Source organism: Mycteria americana, chromosome 6, assembly GCF_035582795.1.
Source record: "Mycteria americana isolate JAX WOST 10 ecotype Jacksonville Zoo and Gardens chromosome 6, USCA_MyAme_1.0, whole genome shotgun sequence".
Taxonomy (NCBI): Eukaryota; Metazoa; Chordata; class Aves; order Ciconiiformes; family Ciconiidae; genus Mycteria; species Mycteria americana.
Window position 1 is genome coordinate 10977376 of NC_134370.1, and position 24837 is coordinate 11002212.

At 45.6% G+C, this 24837-nt stretch overlaps 1 protein-coding gene across 15 annotated transcripts in view; it reads right to left on the reverse strand.

The window, feature by feature from the left end:
- Positions 1 to 24837, reverse strand: part of TCF7L2 (transcription factor 7 like 2) — a 182482-nt gene that overhangs the window by 118800 nt on the left and 38845 nt on the right. The gene's annotated exons all lie outside the window — the stretch shown is intronic.

Genomic DNA, 24837 nt, shown 5'->3' on the forward strand with positions numbered 1-24837 from the left:
CCGGCATCAAATATCGACTAAAACTTCTGCTCTCGGGCATGCGTGTCCTCTCACTAAACTCACTGGAGGAGCCATTGCAACCCAGCCGGATCGCACAGCAGAGCTCAAGGCTTCCACCAAACAGGTGAATTCTCGAGCTGGTACCCAGACTGCTGCATCAGTAGTGCTCGATTCTGACCAAGAGCAGCCCCGCAGAGAAATTAGTTAGCCCAAACAGACTTCTGCGCAGTACATCTAAATATAGTTTCAGCCCAAGCTTTTCTCTCTGCATGGTGCTGCACTGTGCCAATTAGGCATACTGGTTAATACATGATCTCTACAAGACCTATATCATGCTGGAAGAAACGCGTACTGCCACATACCTTCAGCCCCCTCCCACAACTAAGAAAAGCAGCTGTACGCATACATCGGGCCACTGCAGAAGATCCTATTTAGCACTAGACTCTGGTTGACCTAACAGATCTATTCCTAGAAATATCTAGAGAAAGAGTTATGTTTACCCATTCCATTTTTATTCTATTTTTTAAGAGTAATCTTGAAGGAGAACCACACACAAACAACCCCCGCCACCCCAGGCGAACAACGGAAGCTGTATCTAAATTTCCATGAAGGAAGGAAGGAGATCTGGTTCCATGCTTTCAGCACATCACTATCACATTTGCTCACGTATGCAAAACATTTGCTAGCATGCAAGGCCTGTTTGCTGCAAGACCCTGGGCACTGAGGTGACCAAAAGCAGGAGTCAGCAGGAGGGTGCATTACCAATTCCCATCACTTGGAGGGCCTGAGATTTCTGAGCTACTGGAATGCAAATAAACAAACCCATACTCTGGATTTGTGCCCCATACGAGTTCCTCAAGTTCCAAGAAGTCTTGTTTTTATTCATCTTCACATTTGGGATTTGTGCAATGTGGACCAGAATGTTTCAGCACTTCTTAAAAACAAGAAATAAAACCCAAACAAACCAGAACTAGTCTACCATAAGCGACATTTCTAACTCTTACGACTCGATTGTAAGCCTCCAGATATTTGATCGCTTGTATCAAATCCCTGCTCTTCAATATAGGTGACCACAACATAAATTTTAAAGTTGAGATGATGTTAAAGTAACTTTCTAACCCTTTGTGGTTTCAAAAAAGTGCTTAAAAATGCAACCCAAGTGCACAGAAAATGAACCCAAAACCTAAGCCAACTGAGAGCTTCTTAACTTGAGGGGAAATCTGATACATTTCAGATTTGCAGATGGCAGTATTAAACAAGTCGACTGCTACATTTTTAGAAGTCCATCAGTTGTCTTAGACAGTGATCGTAACACCACCACATAAAGGGGCGTATGAATTTGCAGAAAGGGTCCTGATGGGTCACAGCTACTACCGGCTTCCTCAGGTTTTCCAGCCAGCTAGTGAAGTATTTTTCCCTTCTTCCAAGGAAAATGTCCTCACAGGATGTGTGCCTCATGGTACACGACTGTTTCAAACTCCGCAACCATTTTGGAGAGTGAGAAGTTACTGCTACCACAACTAAAGCACTTACAAGAACCTGCCAGCTCAACCGGTGGCGTTTCAGGAAATGGCCACTAAGCCGTTACCCACCAAAATAAACCAACTGCCCTCATTTTTCCATGACCGCTCCATGGTCATAAGCAACCATGGAATATTCCTACAACCATGACAACCCATGAAGGAGCTCAGGTCAGCAGCTGTCCTAAAAGCCAGGCCAAGAAACACGTGGGCTTCTCTGAGACTGCCCCAAGGGCAGACCTAGGCACTGACACAGCAGCATGAGCAAGCTCACATCAGATCCTGTCCACTCAGTAATTACTGCAGGGATTACAAATCCTTCAGGACTGTCAGCTCTGCTGGTTTTTACTAGCAATAAATTCCCTTAGAAGAAACAGAGCAAGAAGGTATGGTTGCTCCTGCTCCACCTCGAGAGCCCGTAGTTTCAGCGCAGGTGCTCCCACACCAGGCTAACCAGCCTAAGTGTAAGACGAAAGTTTCAGAAGATCTTACTGCTACTTTGCTTTTCTGCTTTTAAAACCGTTAGTTTGGACTCTCAGTAAAGTCCTTCTCTCACCCACCCCTGCAAAAGAGGATCCAAGAAGTCTTACAGTGCAAAGGCTAAAACGCAGCCAAAGCTGCTTCTCCTCTTGGATATGCACGTGGAGCCCAGCAGGAATGGTCCAAACCCAGAGGGCTCAGTTTTGCACACAAGCACACACACAGACAGCTTCCATTTCCACCAGTGGGTAATACACCAGTGGGGAAAAAATATAAAGTAAAATAAACAGTCCCCACGGAAAGCAGTAATGCGCGAGGGTCAATAAAGCAACTTCCATGAGCTCTACCAAGTGGCCAGGATCCAGAGCAGCATCCTGGCCCCGCCAAGGGCGAGATGTTCTGTCCGCCAGATAAACAGAGAGGGCCAGAGCCCGCAGCCAACGCCTGCGTCAAGCTAACAAACCCACAGCTTCAACAGCAGGACGTTTACAAAAGAAAAGAAGTCCAATTTGCTGGGCATCAAAACGCCAGCCCCGTTGATAAAGTATGGAATATTAGCATTGTTTAAGGTGACGAGCCTGACTCAAGGCCTCCTCATCCAAGAATTGTCATGCCTGTAACACAATATTGATGTGGTGGCTTATAATTCTTACTTTACATAAAAGCTTCATTGTGTGCCAAATTCAATCTCCACAGGCTACCTGAGCCACAGATTTTTACGAGTCTACATTTCAGCGCTGCGAGTCTACAATACACATAATTTTCAATTATGTTAGGGCAGAACAGGATCACTGCCTATATAACATTACTGGTTGGAGGAAATGAGACTCAGCCCTACTGCCGAGAGAGCTAACTGGATCCAGATGGTGGGCCGAGAGAGGCGGCCGTCCGAGGGAGCGACGTCGCAGCAGCCGCCCCCTCCACAACTCTCTCTTTCACGATGGAGGGAGACGCCAAGCCATTGCCGGGGCTGGGAGCTCGGAGGGGAGGATGCTTGGGCAGGGGGGAGTTGCATCACGGCACGGGGAGGGCGAAGGAAGAGGGGGGAGAGGGGTGATTGCTTTCGCAGGTTTACTACTGCTGCCCTATGCTGCGATATTCTTATTAAAGAGGAGAAAAATTAAGTCCTCTTACAGCGGAGAGGTAAATCCTTTCCTTCCTCAAGTAACTAAATAGCAGGAAATCCTCTTCTCTCGGCCCTAAATGCAGATTTGAGCCAGACGGTTCCTCTGATTTGCAAGGAGTCCACAAAAATCCGAAGCCGACTTTCCCAGCCTTCTGACACTGCTTTTACATTCCTGCACCAGGGGGGAAGGGTAGGAGGGAGGGAAGTTCCCACCATCCTGCTCCTGCAAAGGCTGGACACACACTCACTCTTCTCCTGCTTCTGTGTCTCAGTGTGGAAATTAGGACTTGCCTGTACAAACATTGAACTTTTCAACAAATTAACTCTAACAAATCTGCACAAATTATTTCGGAGCAAAACTGTTGAAATGGGCTCTGCTGGCCTGCTTTTAACATTTTTTAAAATAATGTCATCTTGCCATAAGTATTTTATTCCCTGTTTAACAATATGATCTGATGGGATCATTAGCATGTGTGTGTTTAAAAAAAAAAAAATAGAAAGAAAAAAAGAAAAAAATTTTTATGGCAAGTCTCAGAGAGCTTAAGCAAAATAATTGTTAAGCTCCAGGCCTCCGCACAAAAATTAAAACACGTATGGGGCGAGCGTACTTGAGAGAAACCAAAGCTTTTAAAAAGGCTGTTAAATTGTCAGCACAAGGGAAAAGGCAAATGATTTGAACAGCCCAGATTTTTTTTTTTTGTAGAAGGGGAACAAAAAAACCCACCCTTACCCTCCACTCCTGCGAGCAGCACGTCCTCACCTCCCATCTGCAACCAGAAGGTCCTGCAAAGCACAGACCTACCGAGAGCAGCTCTGCACACCCACCCCCCTAAATACCACCCAAAGCAACTGCCTTCCTGGACACCGGCAGGGCAAATGCCTTCCTGGACACCAGCAGGGCAAACAAACACCTTTCCCAAGATTTCACAGCAGAGTTGGTCAAAAGTAGCTAAAATTCATATCCAAGACTAGAGGAGTTTGCTGGAAACTCTTACTCATGGCCAGCAGCCACCCCCTGCGCAGGGGCTGGGTTCGCAGCGGTGCAGCCCCGATGGAAGGGATGGCACAGAGCTCGCAGGTGTTTCCTGCACCGGTGTCCAACCTGGAGCTGCTCCCTTGTCACACTATTGTTTTCAACTGCTGGAATGCCCTACAAGTGATGTCCCACAGCATATAAATACATAAATGCAATTAAAAAAAAAATACACTGTATTTTTAAACAGAGGGAAAGCTGCACAACACTTTCTAGCTCAGGTTTCCTGCACCTGGTGCTTATTAGCTCCCAGGAACTGAAACAAGCAGGAGCTGGGCTCCTGGAGTCAGTTTGGTGCCACAGGTCTCCAATACCTCTCCTAACCATGGGACCACATTTCCACCTTCAGAGTCTGCGCTTTCTCCTGGATCTCAACATGCCATGCAAGCAGAAACATTCCTGATCCTAGTTTTGCTGTTAGTTTCACACTTGGCCATCATTGCAGAATCACATAGAAGTACACACCTGGACGTCAACTTTGAAGCTCAGAAGTTTCTCCAATATTTAGTTAGCAACTCTTCCGGGAGGGGGCATCTAGACAAATTTTAACCAGAGATAATCCAGTAGTAACACAGGAGAGTGCAATGCTGAGGGGAGGGCTGAGATTTATGGGGAAGGTGATAGGAACGAAGACGGAGCTTAACGAGACTGTAATTGCTCTCTGCGGACAAGAAAAATAGTTGCAAGAGGATACTCATCTTGGTACCTACAAAGAAAGGTCTGCAACCTACTAGTGACCCCACTTAAGTCAGAAGGCAAAGCCTCTAAGGATTTAAAAGTAGACCCTCAGCTTCTGCTCCATCCCTTAATTTACCTCAACCCCTTATTTTTGGTCTTCAGTTATCACCTTGTTTGTAGAGGTGCGCAGTGTGACAGCAAAATGAGAAGGATTTATTTTAAATAACTGAAAGAGATTACTGAAGGAACTTTAAAAGGGCCTCCTATTTCTTGCAGATCTGCAATGTCTGGAATTTTTTGTATGAGAAGTAATAGACACCACCCACAACGTTCAGCCCTTCTACAGAATATGTAATGTACCACGACGAGGCACAGGGGAGCTGCTCAAAATGAGAACAACGAGGCTGATTTCAATGAGACTGATCCTTTCCACACAAAAGATTTCCTCACAGCATTCAAGAAATGAAAGCATGAAATTGTAAAACACGGAAGTCTTTATCACATATCTCCACTTTTTTTTTTTAAAGCTATTATCACCCTTTAAACTATTGCAACACCGCAAAAATAAATGACTAAATACATAAATAGGGAAAAAGTGGCACAAAAAAAGGGAACTGGTAAGTGTTGTGTACCTGCACAGACACATGCACATAGGGCATTAAGTCCTCTTCCCAATTTAAAATGCCAGTTATTAACCAGTACTGGTATCAGCCAAACCATCTTGTGATATACTCCTGAACAAGACGCTTCCAGTGCTTGAATTTCACCGTTATTGAGAACTCGAGTGACCTTGTCTGCTGCCCTTCCAGTAATACACAAGAGTCCCTGAAATGGGGGCCTTGAGTTGCCCATTTTAGTATTTTGCCTGTGCCTTTGTCACATTGCTGAAGCGCTGCTAGGGCATAAAAAAGAAGGCGGCAGAGTCCTCCACAGCCTGAAAGTTACAGAAATGTGTTAGTGATTAAACAGTTCGAGATCATCTCGAAGGAGGGATGCCTGAAAGCAGAAAAAGTCCGATCCGGAAGCGCCTCACTGAAGGCATAGAGCAATCTAAAGTGATGGGCAAGGAGGATGCCCGTTTCGGGGTGGAACAAGGCACAAGGAAATAGTTTGAGCCCCACGGGCACCTCAACAACTGCAGTTCCTTCTTGGGTGAGCAGTCAGACCAAGTGGAGGTGGACGAATGTCCCAGAAGCACCAGATCAGTTGCTTTCTCCTGACCTAATCACCAGGCTCCATGCCCTCAAGCGCACCCAGCTCTTCTCCCACATCCCGGATGAGATGCAATATAACAGCTACATCCTATTACTAGTGCTGCACATCACCCCTACTTACACGGTTTTTCTATACACAGTGATAAGGGCACAGAGGAGGCTGCTGTGGGAGAGAGCTAAAGAGAATAACCAGAAGCTTCCTTAAAAATTATTGCCTATGAAAGTTCAAGCAAATTCAGATAATTATTTGCTCATTCTGACACGGATGAAAGGCATTCTTGCCATCAGTTCTACTGAAATACTGAAGTAAAACAGGTTTTTTGCTTCTAATGAATGCAAGGTTGGTAGACTACAATTGAGTTCTAGGATAGCTAATCAGCTAGTGCAGGAATTAAAAATCATTTTTTTAGCTTTACAAGAGGAAGAGTGTTCATGTGACACAGAAGTACAGCATTATTTTCTGCAGTTCACATGGTATCTCAGCAAAACAACTGCAGGCAGTGTTTCTCGATCCTGGGTGGAGCTTGGGAAAGCACCATTACTTTTTTCACATTTAATTTGAAAGTCTCCACAGCCCTCGCTACACAAATCAGCAGGCTGGCTGAGTACTATTTGGATGTCTACAAAGTACTGTTACAAAAGACTGGCACAAATAAAAGCATAATTTCAGTCGAGGAACAAGAACAAATTTTTTATCTACTTACTTTAAGCCAGCAAAAAACCAACTTCTTCATCTTCAAACTACTTTCCCCAGATTTTCTCTGCAACCTGTTCTGTTCCACTCAAGCATAGAGTTTCCATTAGAGAAAGAATGAGACAGTCATGAAATCTCAACAAAGTCTTTCTGTAGATATGGGTTGTTTAGACTCAGCAAAGCTAAACCAGCCTCCAAGACTCACCGAACAATTTGATGTACAGACCCACATTTAATTTCTCTTCCTGGCAATCTCCCAGAGAGTGAGAGAACAATTGGTAACTAGTGTTTGCATGAAGTCCAAGAATGCATTTTATGGTCTATAAAATATAATTCCTTTCCTCCCCATTAAATAAAGACAGTAAAAATATGTGACAGCATGTTAGAGACAGAGATCACGGCACTGAACTACCTCCATTGTAACAGAAGGGCTGCTCCAGGGGAACCTTGCCTCCCTTAAAACTTTCCAACTCTGTTAAGAGCATAACTCCATTTGTAAAGGAGGTACTGTAACTTTAAGCTTTGCAACTACCTTTTTAAAAATATATATATATTTTTTTTTTAAAGGAAAAACCAAAAACCCCAAAACAAACCAAAATAAGAGAGCTCAGTGGTCAACCAGCCCGGCTCTGCTTTAGCACTGCAGAACATGTCTGCCCTGTCCTGCTCCCCTCTCACCCCAGCACGTGGATCTGCGGCACAGGACAACGTGGTGGTATATGGAGTAAAAGGGGCCCTCCAAAACTCCCCCCCATCTTCCCCTCGCTTCCACCACTCGGGGTCTGGAGCGGGAGTTACACCTTTCCTAATTATGGGAAGCATTAACCAGACTCCTTCAGTACCCTGGTGGTAATGCCCATCAGGAAAGCCATCTCTACACGACCAGGACGCAAAATGGCTGCTGAACTGATACCATTTTCCACTGCATGTACGTGTGTGAAGAAAAACAAACAGACAGACAGACAGAGGCCTGTCTTTGTGCACCTCTATCCTGATCAGTCCTACCTGCCTTCCTCACTTGTTACTACCGTCAGAGATTGACAGTTGCCCAATCTGTTCTCTGAAGTGTTTCCTATTTGTAGGAGGAAAAAAAAAAGCCTGATTTGGTTTCTTACGGTGCGGAGGAATGGAGGAGGAGAAGGGCCAGGGCCGGGGCCGGCTGCGGCAGCGAGGCAGCACCGTGCCCCGCTTCCACAAGACCGAGTACCAGCGGTTTGTCACACACTTTCTGTGAGGAGCCGCGCGAGTTCAGAAGCCTGAGTTTACAAAATCTGAGCCAAAAGAGGGTTGATTTATAAAGTGCTCGGCCCCTCCGGCTATCAGAAGCCAGCAGATGCGTGACAAGGGCAAGACGGGAGAAGGATGCCCCGCGAGGCACATGCCCCTCCAAAGGGGCCTCTCAGACTGTCTGGGTTGGGGTTGGTTTTTTTCCTTCACTCTTTGATCCAAATTCTTCTCTGGGGTTCTGTGAAGTACCTGCGAACGAGAGGCACGGGTGGGTGGGATCCCAGAGTAAAGGTGCTACAGGAGAATTTAGCTGTTTGCTTGTTATTGTATCGTGGCCTAACGGGGTTTTACTGAAAGAGTCATATTTTCTCCCGCTGTTGGGTAAGTGAAACTCATGACTCGAATCACTACCACAAAAATTCCTGTCGATGTAGCAATTCTGGGTGAACTGCCGGGAGCCACTCTCTAGTAAACCCTGCAAATTTCATACCGAATTTCCTGTCGCCTCCCTTGTGGTTTCCATGTGCAATTGGGTCTTCGATGCAACAAGGGGTTACTGCAGAATAGATGGCTCCAAGGGTTTCAGACCCTCATGAAAACCAAGAACTTGCAAAATTCTCTTTCCCCAGGGTTGGTAACTTTTGTCTATCTTTCCTTTTTTTTTTTTTTTTTTTTTTTTTAAAGCAAACCCAAAAACTAACTGAAAAATGTAACCTAAAGGCAACCTCAGGAAAAAGTCCCAGAGATAACACTGAAACCAGCAATATTCTGACCTCCGAGGAGAAGCTGGGAAGGTTGCTGCTGAGATTACTTTGTTTTTCAGAAAGCCTGCCTTTGAAAAAAAAACAAAACAAAACAAAACAAAACAAAAAAACTTTCCACTGCATCATATCCTGGTCCACATTCCTCGCCGTAATCTTTTAGCTCAAATGCGTGGAGATGTCTCCGAAAGATGTAAAAGAGGTCGAGAGTCCCCTCAGCTAATTGCGCTGGCTGAGAAACAAAACTTGTGGGCTGGGGTAGGATTTGTGTCAGACTGACCTTCTGCGAGACCAGCTACTCCTCTGAACAAAACCCTCTCGCTGCCTCCGCCAGAATCCTCCTGCCACTCAAGTATCATCTTGCTGTAACAAATTACTCCTAACCCAGGATTATGGCTCTTTCCAAATCCCTCCTAGAGAGCCGGGAAAGAAACATTCCCTCCCAGGATTCGGCACCAGTTGTTTCCCCTATCAATAATCCTCCTATTTGCTTCTCCGACTGCGTTAGTCCATGGGGCCAGCAAGACCGCTCGCACCCATTTTCCTTCCAAAGGCAAGCTGGATGTCTCAATTGTCCATCAGAAGAGGAAAAGATGAAGGCTTGCCTTCAGACACCCGTGGAAAAGACAACCCGTCTGGCCAGAGGCAAAGCTGACTCTTGGTTAAATAGGAAGAATTATATTTAGGTGGAGGACTAAGTGAATCATTTGGGATGAAAGCAAAACCAAACAAATGAAGTATTCACTAAATCTGGGCTGTCACCTCTTGTTCCTGGGCAGCCACCCCGTGTATTTATTTTCTGGTTTCCTCCAGCACCACCAAAACAATGCAATATGCATTTATGGTATTTAAATGAAGTATTTTAAAAATATTCTTAGTTGAATCATCAGCCACACAAACTCTTCCTCAAGAACAAATAAAATGTTGGGTTTTTCTTAAAGGAGATGCAGATAGAAAAGATGTTAAAACAAACACGGTCCAGAATTGACACTACTATGAATTATTCTTCCCGATTTAAAAGGGACCCCAATGAAAACAAGTCCAATTGCTGTAAAATCCAAATAAAGATGTGGCATGCCTCCAGAAAGGCATTTTGAGTTTTCAAGTAACAGTAGGTTATGCATTAAATTTAAGCAACTTTTGTTGAATTAGTATATTTTAGGGACAAAGATGTACAAAATACACTACTAAAAGTTTTGGAGAAATGTTCTTTTTGTTTATTCGAGATAAATTTTCCTCAGTCAAAACAACTATACTGGCATATCCACTCCCTGAGCTAAAGTGGCTAGAAACAGAAGCAAACAGCACAATGCACTAACATAAAATAATCTTTTCAGTTTTAATGAACTGGGGCAGGGGGAGGAAACCCCACTTTTTTAAACAGCAAATCAAAATCATACACTGCTCCATGTATCTACAGGAAAAAGAAAAAACAGATTTTCTTCTGCACAGGGAAAAGTGCAACCCTGCACGTTTCCTTTCAAAGGTGTGGGGGGAAAGAGAGGCAGGAGAAAAAAAATTGTAATTTTAAAAAAATCCGTGTAGAAATACTGGCTGGGAGGGGGCCTCTGTCCCGGGGAGAAGGGTATCGGCAGCTCTGCAACAGCTCATGTCCTGGAGGGACTCTACCCCATGCGCCAAATTCTTGTGGTTGTGGAAGAGGTTTGTTTTGGAGAGGTGAGGGTTGCTTTGCTGCAGCAATCGGGCGGCGAACACCTAACTCATGGCCCTGGGGAGCAGAGCCCGCGCTCCCGCAGACACAACACGCCCGCGCTCCCCAGATTTGCATTTGTCACGCTTTCATGCCACAGCCCCAAAGTTAAAACAAAGGAGTCATCAGAGCAGCCCTGAGCGTATAAATCTGTAAATAGCCAAAAATGTTGCTCTTGTTGCTAAATATAGTGCAGGCATTTTGAACTGGCTGGCCCACAAGGCGACTTTTATATTTATTTATTTAAAGGACCGTGGTTTGGGAACACTGAGTGTTTTTTAAGCCTGTTCATGTATATTATGTTCCCTCTCTCTCTCGATATGAATATGCAAAAAAAAAAAAAAAAATTAAAGGAACTTAGCAGGTACGAGAAAAACAACTTCCACTTAAAAGAGCCAGAAAGCAGAGCAGAAAGACATATTTGGCTTTGTAATGGGAGCAAAATCTCCTCCGAGGACGGTAAATCAGGTTCATACAGAGTTAAATGCAGAATAGCTTCAACCCCACCACTCTGATGCAATTAGCAAATGCCTTGCTCCCTCTGGGAGCTCTCCCCAGGATCAGGCACATCCCTGCGCAGCCATGGGGAGGGAGGGAGGGATGCAGAGGCCAGGGCTGCCCGGGAGGAGAGGGGACCCCCGGCAGCCCCCTCGGCTGAGAAACGCCTGCAAAACGCTGCGTTCCCGAGGAAAAGACAAAACGGGGATGCGCAGCAGTTCACCCTCCCGAAGCCGGTACAGGGCAGCCTATTTACTACTAAATCCTGGGAGTTAGGCACCAGCGCGCGCTTTGCCTTTGCAGGAGGGCGAGAGCTGGGGGTGCGACAAGCCCGTGCAGGAGAGGGCAGGGATCCCCGGGGAAAGGCTCCGGGAGATGACAGCCCAGCCCTGGACCACCCAGGAGCCAGCCTGCGAAAGAGCACTCACCTACGGATGGGATGCTCTCTGAAAGCCAAGGGCCCAAGCCAGGCGCTGAGGCAGCGGCACGGACCCCGAGGGGACAGGGGTCCCCGCAGTGGCTCGGAGCGAGGATGGGGGCACACGCCGGCCCCCCACAGACCCACTGGGAGAGCCATGGACAAACCGGCGGCACCGGAGCTTTCACACGCCTGTGCTAAGTGCCCTGGACCCACAAGTGTCAAATTAATATTTTAGGTTTTAGCCTTACCTGCAACTGATAAAAAACAACAGTAGCTGTGCGAGGTTTGTAACAGCTGTCTTAAAAAAAAAAAAAAAAAAAAAAAAAAAGGCTTTTTCTTAGCAGGGCGGGGGGTGGAAGGGGCTGCATCGACAGCTCCACTAGCCAGAGGCACTTTGCAAGGAGGAAAGTAGAACTCAAGATGTGGGCAGGCCTGAGGTTTCAGAGCCTCAGGGCACATCCAAGAGACACCAACCTATTTACTGAACAGCCGGGAAAGCAAAGGCTCCAATCTTACAACATTTTATAATCTTACTGTGGACACTTATATTTTATAAGTTCTCAAGGTTGAAGAGACTGGAGCAGGAAGGGACACAACAAGCCGTGTTAGCTGTCTGGTGGGGTTTTGAGAGGCGTTTTTGTTTTTTAAAGATGAGGTAGGATGACTGCATACAAGGGTAATTATAAATGAAGCAAGTAAGGATCAATGAGCTCCCTTTCATAGCAATAGCTTATTTATTTTAAAAATCACGACACAGCATTTCTGTTCCATTTCCAAGTCAAATTTGTCCTAGGTGGAATCAGAGAAAGAAAAAGCAGGTTCCTGAACAGATTTTTGAGAGCATTAATAGACTGAAGAGCATCTGAGCAGGACAGTAAGTTGAAGTCAGTGTTTCTGCACGCTGCACAGCTAACCCAATAACCTCAGGAGGGACCTTTCATCTCAACAGACCTGTGCACAAAAAGTCATTACAGTGCACCTTGCTCCCACTAAGGAGCTTACCTCTCACATCAGGCTTATTAAGCAACATGCGATGATACAATAGCTGCTAATCCACTGAAAATTATTATTCTTTTCCTCCTGCCCCCCCATAAGCAACATGGGGATTTGCAACATACTGTTTATAGGATGTTACCTGAAGGGCAGAGGGAACGCAAACTGCCCTGCCCTCCCCACTCCCCGGGTGATCCCTCCTGGGGAGGATTTCCAGTGAGGGCTACCAGGGATAGCCCAAGTATTGTAGAAAAAGTCCTCTGACTGTGTATAGGTTTAATCAGAATAATTAGTTGCATTCTGTTAAAAAAAAAAAAAAAAAAAGAGAGAGAAAAAAAAGGAAATAATTATTTGTCCAGCGAGCAGGAGGAGAACAGCAAAGGAAAAATGCAGGACCTCAGTGCAGTCATCCACCTCTTCCATCGGTCCAGAAAAGATCGGCAGCTCCTGCAAGACCTGCTTCAGGCTGTCATTCTGTAGAGCTGGATGTTTTGCCATCGCTTCTGAATGATAATTGGCTCAAAAATTAACACGCCTCACTGTCCCTGTAGAACAAGCCCTGTAGTCTCATCCAGTGGGGTCATTACCCTCCAGAGCATTCCACATTTCCTTGAGAGGGCACGAATGTCCTGAACTCCCACACACTTCAGAGCAGTTAATTCACTCAACAGGGCAAAGTATTCAGGTCAGGATTTTTCCAAGAAGCCATAAGGACTTGGGTGCCTGATTGGCTTTGCTCCTTTGTGAATCCCATCCCTTGCCTTGGTGAGTGATTTAAGACCCACACCGAAGCTCTGCTCAAAAGGTCAAAAATCTGCAAAAAGGTAGTGACTAATACTTTTTTATTTTATAAGTAAATTTACAGAAGTCAGAGTTGTATCGGACAAAGTGCTTTCACTCTTGAAGTAATTTTAAACCTACTCTCTGAGCTTAAGGCCATTAACTTTTCTCCTTATCTGAGCCTCCTATTTTGTTCCAGGATGAAGAAGAATACGCCTCTGTCTGGGGACTAACGGTATCCTTAGTGCATCTCTCTCATATAAATGTGTTTGAAAACAAATTGAGCCCTTTGGGTTTACTTTACTATAGAGTTTAATACTCACATCAACCATTCCACATACATACGCACCAAAATACGCTGCAGACAAACCCATATCCTATCAATACCACAGAATGATGCTTCAAACTTGTAAATATAATATATCAGGCCAATTCATCCACAAGTGTCAAGCACCTCGGTGAAGTTGTTGAAGTCTTCAGTGTTTTGCCCCTCAGAAACTCTAATTCCAACATCATTACCACCAATGCCAAATTATTAACTACTTGTGACTATCCTGTGCTTCCTAGTAGTTTCCACCTCATACCCCAAGCCATGCAGAAAAGGGCCTGGCTGTGCACCACCATGCTAAATCATACAAAATTCCCCACCTTACTTGTAATGCATGGGGGGCGGGGAGAATCAAAGCAACCCACACACACACAGAGAATAGAGGCCACCAAAATAGCAGAAGATGGCAATGGAAAAATGGATGGATCAGCCATTCGCCCACACACATCAGGAGCATTTCAAACAGAAGTGGGAAGGGAATTTAAAAAAAATCTGGCATGGGGAAGTCCATACTATTCACTGTATGCTTGGGCAGGGAGTGGTTAGAGGTTTGGGTGTTTTTTTGGTTTTTTTTGTGTTTTTGGTTTTTTTTTTTTTTTTTTTTTTAATTTTTAAAAGAAGGGGGAAGGTAGTTGTTTGCCAACAGACTTTAGCTTAATCATTTTGAAAATGGAGAAAATGCAGAAATGACAGTGCAGGCAAGCTGCAGGGCAGGGCTACAGGGCTGCAAGACTGCATACGTGGCCACCGCCAGCCGTTGTGACCACCGAGTAAAGCAGCTCCCTGCACCAACCGTCCCGTTTCTTCCTCCTGTGCAGGACGAATTTTAAAAAAAAAAAAAAAAAAAAGTAACAAAATAAAACGACAAGCTTGCCCTTCGGTAGGGCCTAGATTAATTGCGAATGCAAATGAAGCCCTTCTGCAGCACTAGGGTCCATTTCCAGGGAAATGAGTGCGCTCGCCTCTGTTTACTCCGGCTCCAGCAATGCAGCACAACCTTCAGTCAAGCTATTAACTTGAACGTTGAACTTCACAGCGCTGGCTGTCTTTCTCAGCCATTCTTTTGATGTTACCTCCAAAGCAAAAGATCAAAGACTTTGAGTGTGGTGAGGGGAAGTCCCAGGCTCTTAGCCTACCAGCCTGTGATATATGTTAAAAACCTGGCCAAAAGAGAGAGCGAAGGGAAAAAGAAAGGAAAAGCTAGCGAAGAAAGCATCCTAGCACAGCGGTGACACGAGGAACCGGCGCAGCAAAATCCACGTGCCGTGTCTATCCAGGTTCACAACCCCAGAAATGGGGCTTGTTTCTCTGTCGCTGCGTTTTCTGGCAGTACCGGATCGCTCCCTAAAATCAGCAGCCCCCCACCACCCCTTCTGACACAAAGGCGCACCTTGCACGCTGCCCAGAGAGACGGCAGACACGTGCCAGCAGCACATCCCTAACGAGAAAAGCATCCCTGGCTGGTACATCGTGCAAACCCACAAGGTTTGCAGGATGGGGAGAGATGACACGGGAACAGGGCTCTGCAAGACATTGAATTTCCACGTCCGCCACAGGCTCCCGGGCCATCCTGAATGAGTCACACGAAAATAAACCCTTCGCCTCAGCCTTCCTGCTTGTAAAACGCGGATAATATTGCCCTGCCAGGATAACAGCCTATTCTTCCTTGTGGGGCCCCGAGAGGCGGCGGTGCTAAAGGCCATGCTGCTATCTGCAGGGGTCCAAGTCCACACACCCCCTCACGTGTCACCACACCCTGGGCAGGAGGGGAAGCCCCCACAGCCACTGCGCGTCCCCGGGGACCCGCAGCTCCCACATCCCCGGGCAGGCGCAAGGGCTGCTGGAGAAGGGGCTGCGTGGGGACAAGGCGGCTTCCGCCACATGTCACCACCATCTCCCTGGAGCAGATCTGGATGCCTTTGGGAAGGCTGGTCCTGCAGGAAAACATCTAGAAAGTATTCGCTTTTCCCCTCCCTCAGCCTGTTTTGGTTTTGTTTGTTTGTTTGGGGGTTTTGGTTTTTTGTTTTGGTTTTTTTTTGTATATTTTTATTTTAGCCATGTGTTTAGAAGGGGACAGGAAGGGGGCCATCATTTTTTTTTATATATATATATAATTTTTTTATTTTAAGATTCTGTCCAACCATTGTCCCCTTCCTGAGCCTTTTTTTGCGTTTATTTATATTCCCATAATACACAACAGCATTCCAGATTTAGATGGTGACACTTGGTTGACACGGTCAAAAGTGGATCCTGTGCAGCCTGTCTGCCAAACCAAGCCCCTCATCCATCAGCTGAAGTCCTTTTACTGGAGGGTCATGAAGGAATCACAGACTGTTTTTCATTCCTTTCTACCAATGTCCCTCCTAACTCTAGAAACCAAAACCCTCTTATGCTTGTCAGCTCCTCCTCTTCCCCACCCCCGTGAATTCAGCTCTTGGCATTCACCAGCATAAAAAGCCATGGGATTCAAAACAGAAATTCTTCAAAACAGAATTCATGGCATTAAGCAGTAAGTAGGATATTCTGATTTTATTGTACTTTACTTACTCCTACTTAGCTCTAATCCTCACTCCCTAGACAGGGGCTCGCTCTTGCTCTCAGCGAAGTCGATAGGAATTTGGCTATTGACTTCAATGGAAGTGGGATCAGATCCTCACATCTGTTGCACAGGGCAAGCAATATGCAGAGAGAAAAAAAATAGGTGGGGAGAGGAAAAAGGGGGGGGGGGGGGGAACCTCAACACTGAATTGTGAAATGATAAATGAGCTTGGATCAGGGTTGCAAATGATGCATGCAGGGGAGCTCTGAAACTGCAAACCCCAGGTAACATCACCAATTCTTAGATCAATTCCTCCTTTCTTAAAAAGGCAATTCAAGCAACTACAGAAAAAAAAAAGAGAGAAAAAAATAAAAAACAAGACACAACAAAAAATAACCCTCCAGTCACAGTTTCTAATACAAAAGGACCAGCCAGCCTCTCAGTAAAGCTCTTTCAGGGTGAGGAATCCTGGAGCTCCCTTCCCAGTCCTCCTCTCCCCGGGGGCTGGGAGCACAAGGGGCGCAGACCGGGCAGGCACATGCGAGGAGGCGGCAGGATCCCGGGCTGCAGAAGATGGAGCCGATGGAGCAGTGTGAGAAGTCAAGTACTAGTTGCTGCTCCACAGCACGAGAAGGATCCAACATAAACAAGACCTAGATCTGGAACATGATCCTGCCCTGCATCACAGCCCCGCGATAATGCACCAGGAGTCAGGATTTCTTGGCATCAACCACGCTATCAGCAATAAACAAGCCAGTTCTCTAGAGCTACAAGGGACACAAAGGGAGTTGGGGTGGGAAGGAGGGGAAAAAAGAAGAAGGGGGAAAAAAGAAGAAGGGGGAAAAAAAGAAGAAGGGGGAAAAAAAGAAGAAGGGGGAAAAAAAGAAGAAGGGGGAAAAAAAGAAGAAGGGGGAAAAAAGAAGAAGGGGGAAAAAAGAAGAGGAAAAAGACAAATAAAAAGAAAAAAGAAGACAAAAGAAGACAAAAAAGAGACAAAAAACAGGAGGGGGGGGGGGGGGGAGAAAGCCAGAATTACCTGTGTATCAGCCAAAAAACTATATAAAATGAGTATGCAAAGAAGCAACTGCCAAAACTGGGATGGGAAGAAAGAAAATGAGATACTGAAACAAATCTTATATGCCTCCTACCTGCAGAGATGCCGTTCAAGAATTAGGCATCTTGGCAGAATAGTTCCTCCTTGTGATAAATGGAGGGCAGCAATGGTAGCTTACAAAGGGACAGCCCCAAGATTCAAATTCTGCACCTAAATCTCCTTAATATCACCAAGAATTTCAAAGTCCTCTAAAAAAACCATTAAAAATAAGTAAATGTATAACAATCTAGCCGGCTCTCCAAAATTCCTGAAGTCTGTTTGCTCTCCATACTCCACGGCAATCAGCACAGCTACTCTCCCTCTCCATTTATACTCCATTTCAAGTCGTGGTTCTTACTATGTGCAGTGCATTCACCATGCCAGAAAAATCACTTAGCCTGGAAAAAGCCAGAAAAAGAGTGATGAAACTAGGAAGAGAAAGAAGACAGGGACAATATTTTGCTAAAAAAGTAAAGACAACGTTTGCGTTCAGACAGGAGCTAACATAGTCCCGATAGCCTCCAATCCACCCAAGCACTTAAGCACCTGCTTAACTTTTAAGCCGAAGCAGCCCTGCGGGTTGCAGTGTATTTCAAGTCACAGAGGTGCTCCAAGGCATGGCTAGATTAGTGCCCAAGCGGTGCTGGCCGAGTCGCTAGCATTTATTGACTGCACATATGGCAGGAAGAGCTTTAAAGCTGCACAGCAAGTGGCTTTCAAAACCATCAGACCTGCAAAGAGAAATCAATACAATTTGCTTCTAACTACCCAGTCTTCAAGTCGGGTTTTTATTCCTGACCCACCTTCTCGCTCCCCCATCCCGCCTGATCCAAGATGCCCCAGACGCTCGGGTATTGGCACCGAGGGAAAACCCGGGTCAGAGCAGAGGGATGTGATGGGAACCGGAGGAGAATGTCACGTACCGCTCACTCTAACACCCTGTAAAAAGTCACCTCCTGCAACACATAGAAATTCTCACAGAATTAAATCCCTTATAATCCCATTTAGCAGAAACAAGGTAGAGCAGTATGTTGGTGCTTAAGACATTTTAGTCTTTCAGAAAGTACATTTTGTTTAAAAAAAAAAAAAACAACCAACAAAAAAACCCTGCTTCTCTTGAAAAGACTTGAATGAAAGAAATTTTAAACATGAGTCAAACTTCTCTGTGAAGGCACTTTTTGTTTGCTAGGCTTTTTTAAGGAAGTTAGAGAGAATAAACCCTTGAATATTTTCACTCTTCCCAAATTTGATTATTTTTAGGGCAGCCCATATATGTGCTACTCTAGTTCATATGTACTAATAAATGCGCTGAGCTAATATTTAAAACAACAACCAACTGCAGTAAGACTTAGAAGCATTTTCTACAAGAATATACAAACACGAACAAAATAAAACGTACGCTGCTTCCCAAATTAAGAGCTGCTAATTGTGTTTACAACTTCTTTCCCACCGGGAAATGCTATCTGTGGTCCAGCAGTCCACCTTCCCCTCTCCCCTGCAGCAAATGACCTACCAACTAAGTACCAGCTTTATGCTCAAGTTGGTCAACTGGGTTTTTGCTTAACCCACAGGCATTTTTCCTATTTCAAAGTTTCTATTAACTCCCTACTGATGCACCCTAAAAGAAGTTTTAAGGGCTTGGAAGCACATAAATAAAATAGACTTTGCTGGACCAGCACAGCCGAATGAAAGCCTTTCACCTGCAGTGGTGGTGATAAAAATTTTAGATGCAGCCGCACACACGGCCCCTCCATAGACTTAAGATAGCTGCGATTTCCAGCCATTCAGCAATCTCCCAGCCACTGAGCTGCCTCGGTTACACCGAGACAAGCATCAGGACAGGACCTGGGGTTTGGGTTGGGTGTTTTGGGACTTGGTTTTCTTCTTTTTTTTTTTTTTTTTTTGGCTGTAGCAAAGCTCACTTTAGCTGCAAGGCTGAAAGAAGCTGCTAGCCTGTACAGCGATGATAAGAAACCTGGAAGAGGAGAGGGAGATGGCAAGGAAGAAAATGTGGGAGGAGGGAGTGTGACTTGATGTGAAACCCCGAAGCAGAAAAATAAAGGTTTGCTTCAAAGCTAACGCTGTGTACTAAACCTTCTGCCCCTGTTTGCTCTGTAAGGTGCACACCCGACTACAGACAGGCTGTGCCTGCAAGGTGGGAACTCTCCAAAGAGTGACCAGAGAGTTTGCTGCTTTACTGACAAAGTTCAAGGCACTAAAAAATGGATGAGTGCAAAACTGACCCATCCTCTGTGGTGTCACATCAGCAAACCCAGTCAGAGCTGGTTATTTGTCCCTTTCTAGCACCCTAACACTAACTTTGCACAATAAAAGTTAATAAAACCAGACAAAAAAAATTCAACACACCTGGTTTTTTTGTTTGTTTGTTTGTTTCGTTTTTTAGTCCCAAAGGGTTTTCCACATCTAAATGAAACTCCCACTGTGAGGACATGTCTAACAGCAGATTCTGTTTAAAAACTTATTACAGAGGCTCAGGTCATGGCTCTCATGAAACATCCAGCAATTAACTCTTTCCATAAAGTTCATTTGGCAAAAGAACCATCAATCCTGCTTTCTCCTAATACAGCTTTGTGCTTCAGCCCCCGCATCAGATGTTAAACTGAGAGCATTTTAGGTACTGCCTGGGCTACAGAGCCACAGTAAATTAATCAGTGCCCAGTTGCATGAACAAAATGAATACGTGGATCCATTTGAAGTATACGGACGTTAATGCAAGGGTACCCTGCAGGTAATCCCAAATTTTCTAATCCCTTACACTTTCCACCCACGTGATAGGACAAAAATCCCTGTCCCCAAGACCACTCCTTTAGCAGAGCATCCTCACTGCAGCCTCGCCGAGCCCTGCACCATTGCTCTTCACTCAGCTGTTGGTCCCAGTGGGTCAACTTTGTTCCGTTCTTGATCAGTAATCCTAACCAAACCTATACCTTGTTGGTACCGGACTGTTTTATTCCGCCTTTTCTCAGGCTCACTCTTTTGTTGCATTTAGAGTATTTTTCTTACCTTCCAGAGCCCCACCATGTCTGAACCTCCCTGGGCAAACACAAGCTCAGGTTCAGAAGCCCTGCGGTGAGTGAAACACTGGGCGACGCTCACCATAGTCATCACTACCGACAGCAGCGAGAAACAGGGGCAGAAAGGCTTCCAAAGGCATTGTGTATCTTATTCATATAGGAAAATGTTTTCCCTCATGAGAGAGATGTCAATATACCGAGAAATGTACAGATTTCATAAAGGGAAAAGGAACGGATGCCGATCTCAAAAATCAAACAGATATTCTCCGCATCCCTTATTATAGACGTGAAGCCATTTCCACTTCAGTTCTGCTGAGGTGGGATTTCTCATACATTTCACACGCAAAAATCCCAGTGAAAGCAAGACTTAGGAAGAGACAAGAAAAAACACACCATATCCTTGGCAGCTTAAGATCAACTTTGCTAACACTCACTAAATATTCTCGGCAAACCTGCCCTGTAGCCTCTCATGAAGAGGCAAACCCTTCCCTACCATTTCCCCGGCAGACATTCAGAGCCCCAGAGCAACACAGCACAGACCTTTTATTCCTGCTCCCCCGTGATATACAGCAGGTCTTAACATACATGGCAGAAACACTGTTTGTTTGTTGTTACAACTTGTGCATATATTTACAGAAGACAAACTGAACAACTTAAGACTATTATCAGGGGATAAATCAATTGGCAGCAGACACTTTGGAAAGCAACATAAAAGTTAGTTATTCCAGAGCAAAAAATTGAGAAAGAAAAAGCTTTCCTTGCGCTGTGACTCTGCCTCATCAGCTTTAAGCCCATTTCCCCAAATCACATGGTTGCCCACAGCTGCCGTCAACTGGTTTCATTTCAATTCTGATTCGATTCTATGATTTTAATTCCTCCTTTCCAATAATGGTCAAAAGTACTGGCAGAAGCAATGCCATTGATAAAACCATGCCCCCAAATCTAGCCTAATTTACTCTGATGACTGCATTTTGACAGGGATCTCATGTTTATTTAACACCATTCAGGCAAATGGTGAATGCCAAGGTGATTTACAAATAGTGCTAATAGATGCAAATATACCTGGCCAGGAACCATCAGATACAGGCCATCCAGATACAGATACAGCACATAAATATACAGGCAGCAAATACGCCAAAGCCACGTGTCTTGAAAACACTTTCTTTAGTGATCTGATGGCTGTTACCGGCTCTCTGCAGCATCACAACTATACCCCCAAAGAACTGAAGAGCTATCCTATAAGCAAGTGACACCAAACCCAAGAAAGACCTATATTGCTGGTACCCAGGTTAAGAATAAAGAAAAATATTTTGTTGGACACTCGCTCAGGAAAGGCAGTATCAAATCTAATAACGTAATTTAACTGGATCCAAGTCTCTCTTCTTCCTAGCGTGAAATCACAAGCATTTCAGTCAAAAAGGCTAACGATGTGGTGACTAATACAAAGAAAGTCCCTCTCACATGCTTGACTCTACCCCAGTATGTAGAAATCAAAACCCACCAAATTTATCCAAATATAAACATACAGCACGTGGGCTGCTCTGCTGAGTTTGGTAAAGAAACAACTCAGTTGTCATCCCCCCAAGCAAACCCTCCCCAGCATGTCTGCAGGGAGGGGGAGAAGTGGGGTACCTGATGATCAACCTTGTGCTTGTGCACTCGGAGTTATTAACATGAAATGTGTGAGCAGATGGGATTTTGGAACTGCAGAGTATTTAACTGGAGAGCAAAAGCTTCCTCTTTGACCAAGGCATGGATTTAACTCAACTGTCAATGTCACCTGGGTTGCTGGAAGCAGGGAAAGTTTGAGTTTTTCACCCAGCTGGGGAAAGAGGCCAGACCTGGCCGGGAAGATCAGTCAACCTGCCAAAGCCCTTCCTCCTCATCCTCTCAACATTTCCATACTCAAAAGACAGCTGTAGTAACTTTTCGTTGCCAGTCCGCCTCTTATGCTCATTTTTAATCTCATGATGAAAAGCCAGGAATGGAAGACTTGGAAGATTTTTTAACTTTAAAAAAAACGCTATATAGTACTTTGATTTAATTTTTTAAAACATTTCTTCCTGCACAATCTCCTTCTCCAGTCATACTTTGATACCACCTTGCACCCATCCAGCAACTTGGCCTCCACAGCGCTCTCTAAGCAAAGATCTATTTAAAGACCATTCCCATGAGGAAAGCGTGCTCAGCCCTATTTTGCGTACAGGCAGGACAGGGGAGAGGGAGTTTGAGTGATTTGCTCCAAAAATGAAAACGGGAAGTTTGTTACAGAGCTGGAAATAGATCCCACATCACAGTCCTCCGTCACATGCGTGACCCCACGCTGCCCCCAGCCTACCTCCTACAGTGGGGTGATGCTCTGCAGTGCTGCAAAGGCCACCCCATCGCCCCATGGGGCTTCAGGCAGGAGCAAGGGTCCCGACAACAGGCAGATCTGGGGACGCACCAGGGCAGGCAGCACACCAGCAGCGAGGGTGACACCCAGCAGCCACGGGACCAGCGATGACAAACGAGCGGGGTCTCGGGTCTACGTCCTGCAGAGGAGGCAGCACTGCAACTGTCCTGGGCACGGCAGGCTGTCCCCGCTCTAGCACGACTTCCCCATTACTTGCTATTCTGGGATATTGTCCTGCTTCTGAGGCTGGGAGAAAAATAGCCTCAAGTACAGCAGCCCCATTCAGCACCGCTTCCCCTCTCCTCCTTGCTTGGGTCACGAACGTAACAGGTCAGGTCACACAAAACGCTAATATTAGTGGATAACAGGGCCATTTTTAAACTTCTAAATTAAACTAAATTTGCTAGGACAGGCAGGTCATTCACCCAAGCTATCCCTTGGTTTACTCCTTTTTTTAGCTATTGAAATGACCCACAGCAGTGAAGCCCAGCCAGCACAAAAAAGCAGGATGCTGGCAGGGAGAAGCAGGGAACACGACACCTTTTCATGCACCATCTCGCTCTCCATCCCAACCTACATCCTCTTCCCACCATGTAACTGCCCTTTCTCCCCAGTGTTTTGGGGTGGAGAGATGGCACCTTGGATAAAGCTGCTTCACAGGGGAACGAGGCAGCCAGGGAGCTTGCCACGGCCAACAGCACCCGCAGTCTCCAGGCACAACTCCCCCGTACCCCGCATCGTGGTACCTGGACCCCTAGGAATGGGGAGAGCCATGCTGGGGCAACAGAGCTCTTATTCAGAGAGGGGGTCACTCTCTAAAAATATTCTTCTGGATAAATACTCCTGATGACGGAGAAAACAACAAGGAAGAAGGCAACAGTCTGCTGAAGGTATATTTGCCCATACACTTTGATAATAACAGGTGTAAGAAAAATGAAAGCAGACAAAAGTCCCAAGTCCACATTACCGGAGACTAGTTCATGGTGAAAGGACAGGCCTTTCTCCCACACATGGCGTTTATTTTTCTGTGGGTTGCTTCATTCAACAGCAGCAAACGTAAGCTAGGCACAGCCCTCCCGCTCCTCTGATGCCCCCCTACACTTGTAGTAACTTGGTGCTTTTTCACGTCAACACAAAGAAGAGGGAGTTAAAGCCCTTACACACAAGGCCAAGGCGTAAGTGAATGCTCCTAAGAAGCATTTCAGGGGAGAGAAATACAAACTTCTCTAATTTAGATCCCCTAAAATTAGGTGCATGGGATTTCCTAAACCCTGCCCTGTGGTTTTATTTTCAACTACAACTAAACTTCCCTAGAACAGCTCAAGGATGACATAGCTTACTTTTTTTTAAATAAGATTAATCATCTTCATTTAAAAATACTAGCAGAGGTCACAGGGAGGAAAGAACTGAACTTGAATTAAGCACAGTCAGTTTTCCCTCTTCCAAGACTTCAGAGCAGTTATGAAAAATACACTTTAAATGAGAAACAGATTCATTGCTGGAAAGTTGCAGAGAAGGTGGACGGTGTGGGGAGTAGGTTATTTCAAACCTCCAGGGGAAACCCTCAGCAGAAAGCCAAGAGCCAAGAGCTGTGGCTTCGCAGCAGTGGGTTTCTGGCTGAGCTGCAGTCCCCAGAGCCAAATCCCAGCGGAGCCAGGGAGAGGGGCTGGGGGGGGGACAGCGTGACCACCACAACCTACATCAGGGCCAAGACAGCGCGAGCCCCAGGTGCTTTGGCAGCCATCCCCCCCGAGATCCTGCCCCAGGGGTACATGCACATGAGGCGTGCTGGGGGGCAGCTGCAGCCACGCTGTCCTCGACGGCAGAGCAGCAGAAAGAAGAGTCTCACCCTTTTTTTCCTCCCTTCTCCTTAAGAGCTTGCTGCCTCACAAAGCCCTTAGTCACACTTGATTTTTCCAGTTCCTTTTGCACAAAAGGCAGCATAATAACAAAATAAAACGGGGATACGGAGAACAATGAGTTCAACAGATTAATGGACAGGCGCAGCCATCTTCAGCTTTTATAGCCATCAGCCCTGAAGAGCACTCCCTTCCCCGAAGCCTTTGAAATGAGCCTCAGCAGTCCTTGGACCTTGCAGGCAGCTACTGACAAACATGCACCTTCCTTTCTCAACTAAATCCCGAAGATTCATCTTCTGGCCGTGCGCACGTCAATCTTATCATCATTATTAAAGTTTTATTGGCACAACAATGCAAACTCCGAGCACAATGCATTAACCTTGTAAAAATAACTGAGAGAAGCCAGATAATGGAAAGAGCAGGGGAAAGCTTTTTCATCTCTCCCTGAAGAC